The sequence below is a fragment of the Aethalodelphis obliquidens genome, unplaced genomic scaffold (genome assembly GCF_003676395.1).
Source record: "Aethalodelphis obliquidens isolate GAN/ISIS:26980383/991018 unplaced genomic scaffold, ASM367639v1 scaffold1, whole genome shotgun sequence".
NCBI lineage: Eukaryota > Metazoa > Chordata > Mammalia > Artiodactyla > Delphinidae > Aethalodelphis > Aethalodelphis obliquidens.
This window is the reverse complement of record NW_020837945.1, coordinates 10955630-10966923: the sequence shown is the minus strand read 5'-3', so window position 1 is coordinate 10966923 and position 11294 is coordinate 10955630. Positions and strand designations below refer to the sequence as shown.

Genomic DNA, 11294 nt, shown 5'->3' with positions numbered 1-11294 from the left:
TTAAATAAATTTATTTATTTTTGGCTGTGTTGGGTCTTCGTTGCTGTGCGCGGGCTTTCTCTAGTTGTGGTGAGCAGGGGCTACTCTTCGTTGAGGTGCTCAGGCTTCTCATTGCGGTGGCTTCTCGTTGTGGAGCACGGGCTCTAGGCGCGTGGGCTTCAGTAGTTGTGGCTTGTGGGCTCTAGAGCACAGGCTCAGTAGTTGTGGCACATGGGCTTAGTTGCTCTGTGGCATGTGGGATCTTCCCAGACCAGGGCTCGAACCTGTGTCCCCTGCATTGGCAGGAGGATTCTTAACCACTGTGCCACCAGGGAAGCCCCATTGATAATTCTTGCCTGAGTAAGTTATTACTGTGGTGGTGTGAAACAGTGATTTTTCTAACTTTTTTTTTTTTACTATACTGAAATCAAGAGTTTCCCCTTTTCCCCATTTATTTATCAGTTTGAACTCATGTATTATTTAGTGGGTTATAATTCATTACTATCATTATTTTGCTCAGATGTTTCCAGATTTAGCTAGCAGGTCTTCCTTCAGGCTAGTTTGTGTCCTGTGGCACGTTCCATCGTTTTTTGAGTACTTCCTTATTTTCCAGCACAACAAAGTGTTACAGGCTCATCTTGTACTTTCCCTGACCCATTCAGGATCAGGCATTTAGTAGGGTATGGTATTTAGAAACTAAGGTCTGGGTGTGCTCATTCTTACAGAGGTAAACATGGTCAGTGTACAGAACTAGGAAGTTCGCGTACACATCTCCTGATGCCTCCAGTTGTAAACCAGCACCAGAGGTTTCTTTTTAGCCTCCCCTTTCTATGTTTGTATCTCCCTTCTCCAACAGCAAGAAATCTGATAATACTTACACATTTACTTATTTTTTTTCAATTTTACAGTGCCTTAGAATGAAAGTTTTTGCATGTCTAAAAGTGTTTTTATTCTACTCATTTGTCTGAAAGTTTGGCTGAATATAGAATTCTGGATTGGGAAGTAGTTTCCTTCAGAAATGTGTAAACATAAGGCCATTCTTTTCTAGTTTCTAATCCCTGTGTTTTAAAATTTCATGATCATGTGCCTTGAAGAAAGCTTTTCTTTCACTTGTACTGGCCCTCAGTGGCCTCTTTCAATTTGTCAACCCCGTGTCCTTCAGTTTGGGGGTAATTTTTCTCCTCTTTTGGAACTTTTGTTCTTGTCTTGGATCTTCTGGACTGGTCCACTTGGTTTCATACAGTCTTTTAATTTTCACCTTTGTCTTTTTGGTCTTTCTAGAGGTGTATCTAAACTTTATCTTCCAACCCTTATGTTAAAAAAGAATTTCTTTTAAATTTCTGTCAGGTTTTTAATTTTTAAGAGATCCTTTGTTCCCCAAATCTTTCTTTTTTATAGCCTTGTTCTTTTTTCATGTATGCTGTATTTTCTCATCTTTGAAGATGCTTAAGTTTTCTCCTTCTGCATTGTTTCCTCCAGTTTTTATTTTGTTTGTGTTGGTCTCACATGTTAAAGGCTTTTCACAAATGTGTTCTGATCTTTGGTGGTTTGCTTATGTTTAACGGGGTGGACTAAAAAATGCTCTGAGTGTGTGGGTGGAGTTTGTCGGCCTCATTGTTGGGCCTTCAGGGCCTGGCTGTTGGTTGAATGACTACTGCAGTCTCTTTAGAACAGGTCAGATTCCCCACAGAAAGTTCTTTGAATGATAAAAGGCCTTGGGCCATCATTCTGGAAGCCAGTCGGGAGGAAGAGCACAGGGGTCTTCAGCATGCAGTGTGCCTTTTTTTCTTAATTCCTTTTTGGTATAATATCTCCTCTTACAGCTGTGCCTGTGTCCTGCAGTCCATGTACTTCTCTGTTTTACCCACTCCAGAGAATCAACCTCCAAACATGCATCTAGAGGTCCAACCAACTTTCATAAACTTTCAACCAACTTTATTTTAGTCCCCCACTCACCCCTATTTTCCGAGGTGTACTCAGTGTTGCCAATTCCCAGATCTTTTGGGGAATTCTACAGTGTAAATATGGTTGACTCTTGGTTTTCCCCATTGCTGCTTTTCTCCATCTGCTTTTTTTCTAAAATTGAATTGCTGTTTTCCCCTCCTTTCTCCCTCATTCTTGCAAAGTTGTACGTTAAAAAAACAAACAAAAAAACCACTCCTTTACAGTAGTTCTAGTAGGTTTTCAGGAGGGAGCATAACATGCTTATGTTGAATACTCCAACTTACTGGGAAATCCTGGTATCCACTCTTCACTTAGCATTTGAAGCTTAAAATTTCAGAGCCTGTTGCCAGTTTCTGCCTTATCCTAAAAGAACATGTTGTCAACCAGAAGCACAGTGGGAGTTTAAAAATTCTGCTTATCTTAGGAGTTATATGTGACCTCCAAGTTTGAATGCAGTACTCCAGGGTAGATGCTGCTGATTTTAGACTGGAGGGAGAAATAAACACAACAAAATGGGGGCTATCGTTACTTTGGGTTTTACTCTCCTTCCAATTCTAATTTGAAATTTTATTGTCATGCCCTATGGCAGATTCTCTGTAAAATATTATTGTCTCTACATAAGGCTTGCTGACTCAGTTACCAGATTTCATAGGTTTTTGGAGGCTGAGTTTTGTTGTAATATTCTCTGGTACACTCTAGGAGTTGAATGTCCATTGGTTTTATTAGTAGTCCCAAGAATCTTCAGAAGTTTGGAGGCACCTTTACGTGTCTCTCACTATGTTTTTTTTTTTTGTTGTTTGTTTTTTTTTTTTTTGCGGTACGCGGGCCTCTCACTGTTGTGGCCTCTCCCGTTGCGGAGCACAGGCTCCGGACGCGCAGGCTCAGCGGCCATGGCTCACGGGCCTAGCCGCTCCGCGGCATGTGGGATCTTCCCGGACCGTGGCACGAACCCGCGTCCCCTGCATCGGCAGGCGGACTCTCAACCACTGCGCCACCAGGGAAGCCCCTTTTTTAAAATTAATTTATTTTTGGCTGTATTGGGTCTTCGTTGCTGCGCACGGGCTTTTCTGTAGTTGCTTCGAGCGGGGGCTACTCTTCGTTGCGGTGCGTGGGCTTCTCATTGCGATGGCTTCTCTTGTTAAAGAGCACGGGCTCTGGGTGCGTGGGCTTCAGCAGCTGTGGCTCATGGGCTCTAGAGCGCAGGCTCAGTAGTTGTGACGTACGGGCTTAGTTGTTCCGCGGCACGTGGGATCTTCCCGGACCAGGGTTCGAACCCGGGTCCTCTGCATTGGCAGTTGGATTCTTAACCACTGTGCCACCAGGGAATTCCCGCCCACTATGTCTTTATTTCCACCTTCCACCTGTTTGTTCCTAGTTCCTTGACCATATACATCTCTGTTTTTGACTAACAGGATATGCTTAACTTTATTATGTATCTCTGCCTTTATATATATATATATACACATTATATATATGCATTTTATATATATATATATGCTGTTTTTGTTTTTGCAATGAAGATCTTATTTCTCCTTGAATTTTATTTCATTTTTTGGTTTAATCCTTTCTTCCTTTCTAGTTGAATTAAGTACAGTTAGTAACTTCCATCCCTCATCTGTCTTTCCATTTATTCTTTGATGTACGTATTCATCAAACATTTATCGAATGCATCCTGTGTGCCAGGTTCTTTGCATCTCCAGCATCTAGAAAGATGAATAGGAAGCAACCTTGAAGAGGCTTTGTTAGGGAAGGACATGTACTTCTAAATAATTACACTTGCAAGATAGGATTAGGGGAGGAAAGGCACACTTTTCCTAGGAAGTAGCTGAATCTCGAAGGATGTTTTGATCCCTTCAGTTCCTCTGTGCTTTTATGCCCTTTCTCCTCCCTGCTCTTTGGAGCAGTGTAGTCCCTTAAGTACCTTCCTCCCACCACTTGAGTTAATACACACCACTGCAGTGGCTTAGTTGGTGATGACACTTTTGGTGTGTTGTTCAGCAAGGTATGCAAATCTGACTGTCTTGCCAAAGCCCAAGGTTCTGATTATTTCGAGGCATATTTTAAAAAAATTTCTCCTAACCCAGTCAGACTGATATTTTTGCTAAACCCATACGTTGATGCTTAGAAGATTCACAGAATCTAAATTGGCTTTTCTCATAACCCTTTTGTCTCTACTGTCAGTATCCTTTGCTGATTCTTACCTCCTTGGTCTCCCTGTCATTCCAGTGCTGTCCCCCTTCTACTCTCTGAACAGGATGAAATATAAGGCGGAGGCAGTGAACTGAATTGTGCATGAAGGAGAGCAATCAACAAGACAGGTACAGCTCCATGATGTCTACCTGATGCCTGCTCTCACTATCAGTTTCATGAGCTGTGGCATTTCATTTACTTGCTGCCATAGTAACCAGGACTCCTGCCAATCTTCTTGTTTCCCATCTTTTATTCATCTGTAAGTGCATCTGGAGGGGAATGAGGAGGAAAGAAATGGAAATCTCTCAGTAAAAGGATTGTGGATTTTGGAATGTTCTCAGAGTAGCAAACATGGGTACCTTAATTTTGGCATTTTCCCAGCTGTTCAGGCAGTATTAACCACAAGTAGTCACCTGTTGTGATTGTCATTTCACATTCAGGGAGGGCTCCATTATTACTGTGAGAAAAGTGGAGCATTTATGTTCCTTAAATTAGAGTTGAAGGAGATCATTGCTGAAAATCCTTTATAAACTACAGTTCAGCCAGAATCATTCATCTTTGGAGTGGTGAGAGGCTAGCCAGCTTCCTACTAGAATGTGGTTTTCACCTTTGTCCACACCTGGGGAGCTTTGAAAAATCCTAGTGCCCAAGATTTTTGAATCCCCAATAGACCAATAGAATCAAAATAGCTGAGGATGAGACATAGGCATCTCATTTTAAAAGCGCCCCAGATGATTTTAATGTGCTCTAGAGGAATGCCTTGGTAATTTTGCCCTTTTCCTTTGACTTACCCGAATCACAAAGGGAATGGTTGGTTATATGCAAATGAGCCCCCACTTTTGGCCTTAAATGGCCTCTGAATGACATTCTTTGAGTTGAGACCTTGGAAAGAAGTGGGTTTATTAAGGAACAAAACTGCATTATGGTTGAACTACTCATGTTTACTGATAACCTAGGCACATAAGTAATTGACAACTAGTAAATTCATGTGAAGTTGGATCTCATGTAATCATGACTTCCTTCTTTCTCTCTGTGTTAGTTCTTTAACTTTATTCATTTATAGCCTTTTGGTACCAATGCCGTTATTTATGTCTCTATGTGGACTAGCTGCAGGGGTCCCTTGGATGCCCATTGCATTTAAGGTAAGTCCAGTTTATGATTTCAAGACATTCTGCCTACCTTGCAGCTGAAGTTACTTTACCGATCATCCTATTATTATTTTATTTATTTATTTATTTTTTGCGGTACGCGGGCCTCTCACTGCTGTGGCCTCTCCTGTTGCGGAGCACAGGCTCCGGACGCGCAGGCTCAGCGGCCGTGGCTCACGGGCCTAGCCGTTCCGCGGCATGGCATGTGGGATCTTCCTGGACCGGGGCACGAACCCGTGTCCCCTGCATCGGCAGGCGGACTCTCAACCACTGCGCCACCAGGAAAGCCCCATCCTATTATTTTTATATTTGCAAATTCAGCCATGCTACGAACTGTGACTCTACTTCATTTGCACTTTGCTGTTGGCACGGCATTAATCTGTGCTGAATCTGGCAGTTGTTGGACCCTTATTCCTCTGATTCTTTTCTTCCATTCTTCCCTGGGTTCTTTTTATTTTCATCATATCGTCCAAAAAATACATTTTTGTGTCAGATTTCCCAGATCTCAAGAATCTGAGTCTTGGCTGCATGGCAATAGAATGGGCAGGCTCCTCTTATTTTTCACATCATCTTGCTTTCATTGGCTGTTGTGTTTTCAAGGCCACAGTTGGCCTTTTCCCATCACATCTCTTTGGTCTGCTCTGATTCTAGAATCAGAGATCAGAGATCTCTGGGCTCCTGACTTCGAGATTCCAGTTTTTCCTCTGATTCCCAAGAGACAGAGCAGCCAGTTGTAAGAGCTCATGATGCTGGAAGTATAGCTTACAAGGCGCTTTCAGTAACCGCTGAAAAGCTATCCATCTATACCTCCCTGATTATTAATTTTTTAAAACGTATATGGGTATGGAATCAGTATGGATATGGCGTGAGTTCTAAATGTTGAGGCATAGTTTCAGGGCTTTGACACAGAATTCACAAACTGTGGCATCTAGTAAGATAGCAATTGGCATAGACTCAGGGGAAGAAATTCTTCTTAAAACAGAACAAAACTGAATTCGCTCCCATCCCCACCCCAAAAGTTTTTAAATCACCTTTTCATTGCTCATTGTGAGAGAAATCAGGTAATAAAGTGCAGAAGGAAGAGAATAGAATACTCCTCTCATCTTACTACCTAAGGAAAACTGGTATCATTTAGCTGTATATTCATCCAGACTTTTAAAATATATGTATCTTAGTACTTTTTTTCTTTTGGAAAAAACTGGACTGACCCTACATGCTGGGTTTTTTTCTTTATTATTATAATATTTTCATGTCAGTATGTAAGGATCAGCATTCCTTTTGTTTTAATGGCTGCATAGTACTTGTTCAATCAGTAAAAATAATTTATTGAACCAGACTCCTATTAATGAAGAACTACATTTCCATTTATTCACTATCCTAATAACTTTGTGGTATTTTCATAGCTAAATCCTTGTGCCTGGGTATGACAGTTTTCATAGAGCAATTTCCTAGAAGTGGCTGTAGCATTGAAGGCATACATATTTTAAACCAATATATATTGCCAAATTGTCCTCCAGAAAGTTTACGTTTTTACCAAAAGTGTGTTTGAAGAAACTAAATCTTAATGTTCTGGGCAAAAAAATATTGCCGCGAGTGGAAAAAAGCAATGGCTTCTACCTGTACCGAGTACAGTGTCCACATTGATTCTACCCCAAATATAAATTCCATCAGAACCTTCTTAATCCAGACCTGCTCTGAGAGGACCCTAACTAATGCTCCTTCTACCTCTTGAAGAGGTGTTCTTCAGCCTTTAGAGTCTGGCTGAGGTCTGCCATCTCCAAACCACCAGTCAGAAGTGTTTCACCCTCCCTTTATTAGTTACTTATGTGTGTCTGCATATCTACATCACAGACTTCTAAAGGGCAGGGACTTTGTATTTCATATCCCCGTGGCTATCCTTTTGGAGGTGGATTTCACAGTGAGCAACTTGGAAATACCTGTCTTGAGGGAGGCACTTTGAGAGGACTGTTTGTGGATAGGTATTAGGCTGAGCCTTAAGAAATGGTCAGTATTTGGACTTTTCTTGATCCTCCCAAATGGCAGTTTCGTAAGGTTCAACCTATAGTTCTGATACCCACAGAGTTTGATATATTTATAAGAAGTCATCCAGTTTGTACTCACTCCATTTCCAGATGTGGATGTATACACCTTCTCTTTTACAGCTGATTTATGCCATTAAGATTATTTTAAAATTGTTCTGCAATGGAGAGTTCTAGATGCCCCCGCATACTTGTTTCTCATGAATATGAGTGTGTATATTGAATATCATATTCATGAGTGCTTTTCACTTAGTACATGCTTCGGCACCTCCTAGGGCTCTATTGCTTTAACCGTTAAATGACCACTTGATATGTCTGAACTGTGAATTTGCAGTATTTAACATTATTTTAAAATTTTGAGATATTTTCGGTTTGCAGAGTACACAACAGTGGCTTATAAAAAGAAACAGGTTTTCACCTCATTAGAGTATTTGTTACTTTCCCAGTACACTTGATGTGTATTGGTTCCCGTCTCTTCTCCTGTCCTCTCCCCCGCTTTTTAAAGTCTGTTAAGTCTTTTTTCGTAGTTATTTTATATTTTTTTAAATAAATGGCTTAATGATTCATGGGCAAAGTAGTAGAGCAGTAAAAAGATCTCAAGTGTTTTCTATCGTTGACCTTTAAAAAATCTTTAAGAGTTACTTTTCTAGTCATTTACCTACAAGTTATAATAGTGTATAATAGTTCATTATAGGTAAGTATAATCATGTTCCAGCATGTATTTATGTATCTTTACTTTTTTTAGTGTTCTAGACTTGCCCTTACTGAATTTTATTCTAATTTTTAAAATAGCTTCTGTGCTTAGTAATTTTTATCCTTAATTACTGGGAGGACTACAGCTCTTGATTCAATAAATTGTGGGGCAAAGAGGTTCTACTGAGTCATAAAAATATTTGATAAAACAGTTCCCATGGAATCATTCCCAAAGTTGGGCTCTGTAGATGTTAGGCAGGGCTGGCACCTCACACATTTTGAGGTAGGTGGTGTCCATTCTCTGCTTCCAACTGAGGTCTGCTAGTGGCAGAGCTTTCCCTGGAAGCTGGTTCTTCTGTTGAAAGCTGTGCTCACAGATTTTCTTTTTCAAATCGCTGTGGGACTCTCAATGCAGAATTTCCAGGTACATTCTCTCTATTTGGAAATGTAAATTTCAAGGAAATTTTCTTAAGGAGATTAACCTTGGAATTAAGATGCAGCGTTGGTTGGGAAAGGCTTTTACATTTACATTTTCACAGGTTTTGACAGTTTTCTGACCTGGCTCCACCTTCCCTAAATCCTACTTGCTCCTGGGAGTTGCACTACTCTTTGTAGAGTGAGAAGGGTGAGGTGTAGGTAGATGCTTCACGCCATTAAATGTTGTGGATTCTATGTGGTTTTCATTTCCTGGTGGGCCGTGAGGGTGTTGTAGTGATAGCTGGGTGCACCCAAGGGCCACTGGTTCAAAACTGTCTTTGCCAGAGAGTCTAATTTACAAGATAATTTTGTTGAAAAGCTTCTCTTCTGGGATGAAAATAAGTTTAATTAGATTAAACACTGGTCGTTGACCGATGGTGTTTATGATAGTCCCATGAATTCTTAGCTTATAAATAACCTTACTGAATGGGGGTTTTATTTGAGGGGCAAGTAGAGATGTCCTTCCTTTTATTTTCCTCATCTCCTTGCTCTTTATTCTTTTTTATAGAAACTTTGCCCATTAGAATCCCTAGAACTGCAGTTTGCAAAATGTGATCTGAGGAGCCTCGGACTTCCCAGAGACCTTTTCAGGGGGTCACTGCAAAAGCAATAGTGGGTAAAACAGCTGGTGCCTTCACATAAATCTAGGCACCACCACCAAACTTTACTAGTAGTGTGTTCCTCACCACCATGCAATTGTAGTGTTTGTAGAAAGGCGGTTGCACTTCAGAATGTCCTTCAGAATGATGAGTGGTGTCAGAATAGTATTGGAATTTAATCTCAGCAGGGCCTTTAGAAGTCGAAACGTCTAACTTCCCACCTGGTGCAAAGATTGAAATGACGGTCATCCCATATCTTTGCATTTCGAGTGATGGGAAGGTCAGTTCTTCACAAGGCAGCCTATTTCACTCTCATATAGCTGTAATTTTCAGAAATGTGTTCTTGTTTATACATCAGTGCTCTGTTTCTCTGTAATTTTTACCTTTTGATTCCAGTTTCTCAGTGTCCAATCCAAATAAAACATACCTATCTTTTACATAGTAGCCCTGAAAATATTTGAAGTTAGCTGTTGGGTTTTCCCAAAGCCTTCTTTTGTAGCCTGAACACCAGTAGGTCCAGTAATTAATAATAATAATATCAAAATTTGGTTTTCATTTTGTCTAGGATGAACTTTCTTTCTTTAAGTATTGTTTAGTGTAAATTCTTTGGATAGTATTATATCTTATCACAGATAATTAGAACAATCCAGGTTTAACATTTATGTTTATGTATGTTAGTACTTTATATTTCTGAAATACATGAAATATTTAGTTTTACTTCTATTAGATGAATTCTGGATTCTTTTAAACGGTAGTATTGGTATTAACAGCGTTTTGGCACTACATGAAATAAACAGAAAAACGCTAGTACTGTAATGTTGCTTCAGTATTATGGTCACTACCCTGATAGTGAGGTATGTTGTATATGAAAAGTGGCTTCAAATTGTATTAGAGAAACGAGGAAATTTCCAGTCCCTCAGGGGGGAAAATGAGAGTAAGTAAGCAAGAGACCCTGTTGGGGAGGCACATTTGATAACGCTAATCTATTCAACCACCATTTCTAGCGCCCTCTCGAGACTCTTGTAGGTTTGGGGAGTACAGTTGTGTACAAGATAGACAAAAGTGCTTGCTCTCCTGAAGCTTACATTCCCGTGATGAAAGGATATTCATAAATTGCTGTGTAGAAGTAAATGAGAGTGACATAAAGAGTCCCTGAGGTGGGTGGGGCACTCTGGGGTGCTGAAGATATCAGAAGAAAAGAGAGACTTTTTAAAAACTTTGTGCCCCCAGGATATTTTGAGAATTGTGACATAAATGTTGTTTGTGAGAGGCTTATAGAGACAGAAAATTTGTTGAGACCCACTAATTTAGCACATGAGGAAACTGAGGCACAACTTTAAAATGGATACATTTTAATAATTTATTATTAAATTTAATAATTTATAGAGTGGCATAGCATTAGTGAAGGAGCTGCGACTGGCGTCCAGGTTTCCTAGTTCCCGTTCACATTTCATTCACTGTTTCTTTTCCATACTTTTTTTGTCCAAGTGAACGTTTTTGGCTCTCCAATCTGTGCTGTAACAGAATTGTGTTTCATTGACATATGGTGGGTTGGAGGAAAGTCTTAAGGAGCTGCTTTCAGATGGGGTGAGAGAAGCCCGTAAGGAGCACATGCGCACAACCTCTCTTAGAATAGTTGGAATTAAAGGGTTCAGAGACCTTGTAAATGAGAATTACGCCAGCAAGATCGTGTGCTTCCTGTAGACCATATGTTTTTACAAATTGAACATTGTGCTGTGTTAAGCAGAGCTTTTTTTTTTTCTTTTGGAAGCCTAAAATTTTTATTTTAATAGACTTAGAAGTTTCACCAATAAGGGAAGTTGAAAGCCTGGATTGATTAGATTAGGAGCTTGGTGGGTGGAATGGTGATTTTGTAGAATCCCTTCTGAATCCTGTGGTGATTTGAACAGTCAGGCCGATGTTCCTTATTAGGTTGGCGCCCTGTGTTTCTGCCTGCGGACCCATCCCATGGGAAACTCACTGTCTGTAGCTCAGTGGCCCAGGCTCATGGTATTATCTGTGGTACATTTTAGGGTGAGTGGATTGAGGCCTTGCCAGCTTCCCTCAGTCCATTACACTGTAGAGCAGAGGTTGGCCAGATAGTAACTAGTTTAGACTTTGAGGGTCATATAGTCTCTGCTGTAATTTCAAGTCTGCTTTTAGCATGAAAGCAGCCATGGACACTATGTAAATGCATGAGCTGGCTGTGTTCCAGTAGAACTTTA

General features: G+C 40.4%; 1 protein-coding gene across 1 annotated transcript in view; it reads left to right on the top strand.

The window, feature by feature from the left end:
* The window catches only part of MRPS6 (mitochondrial ribosomal protein S6), a 102833-nt gene that overhangs the window by 71925 nt on the left and 19614 nt on the right, over positions 1–11294 (top strand). The window lies entirely within an intron of this gene.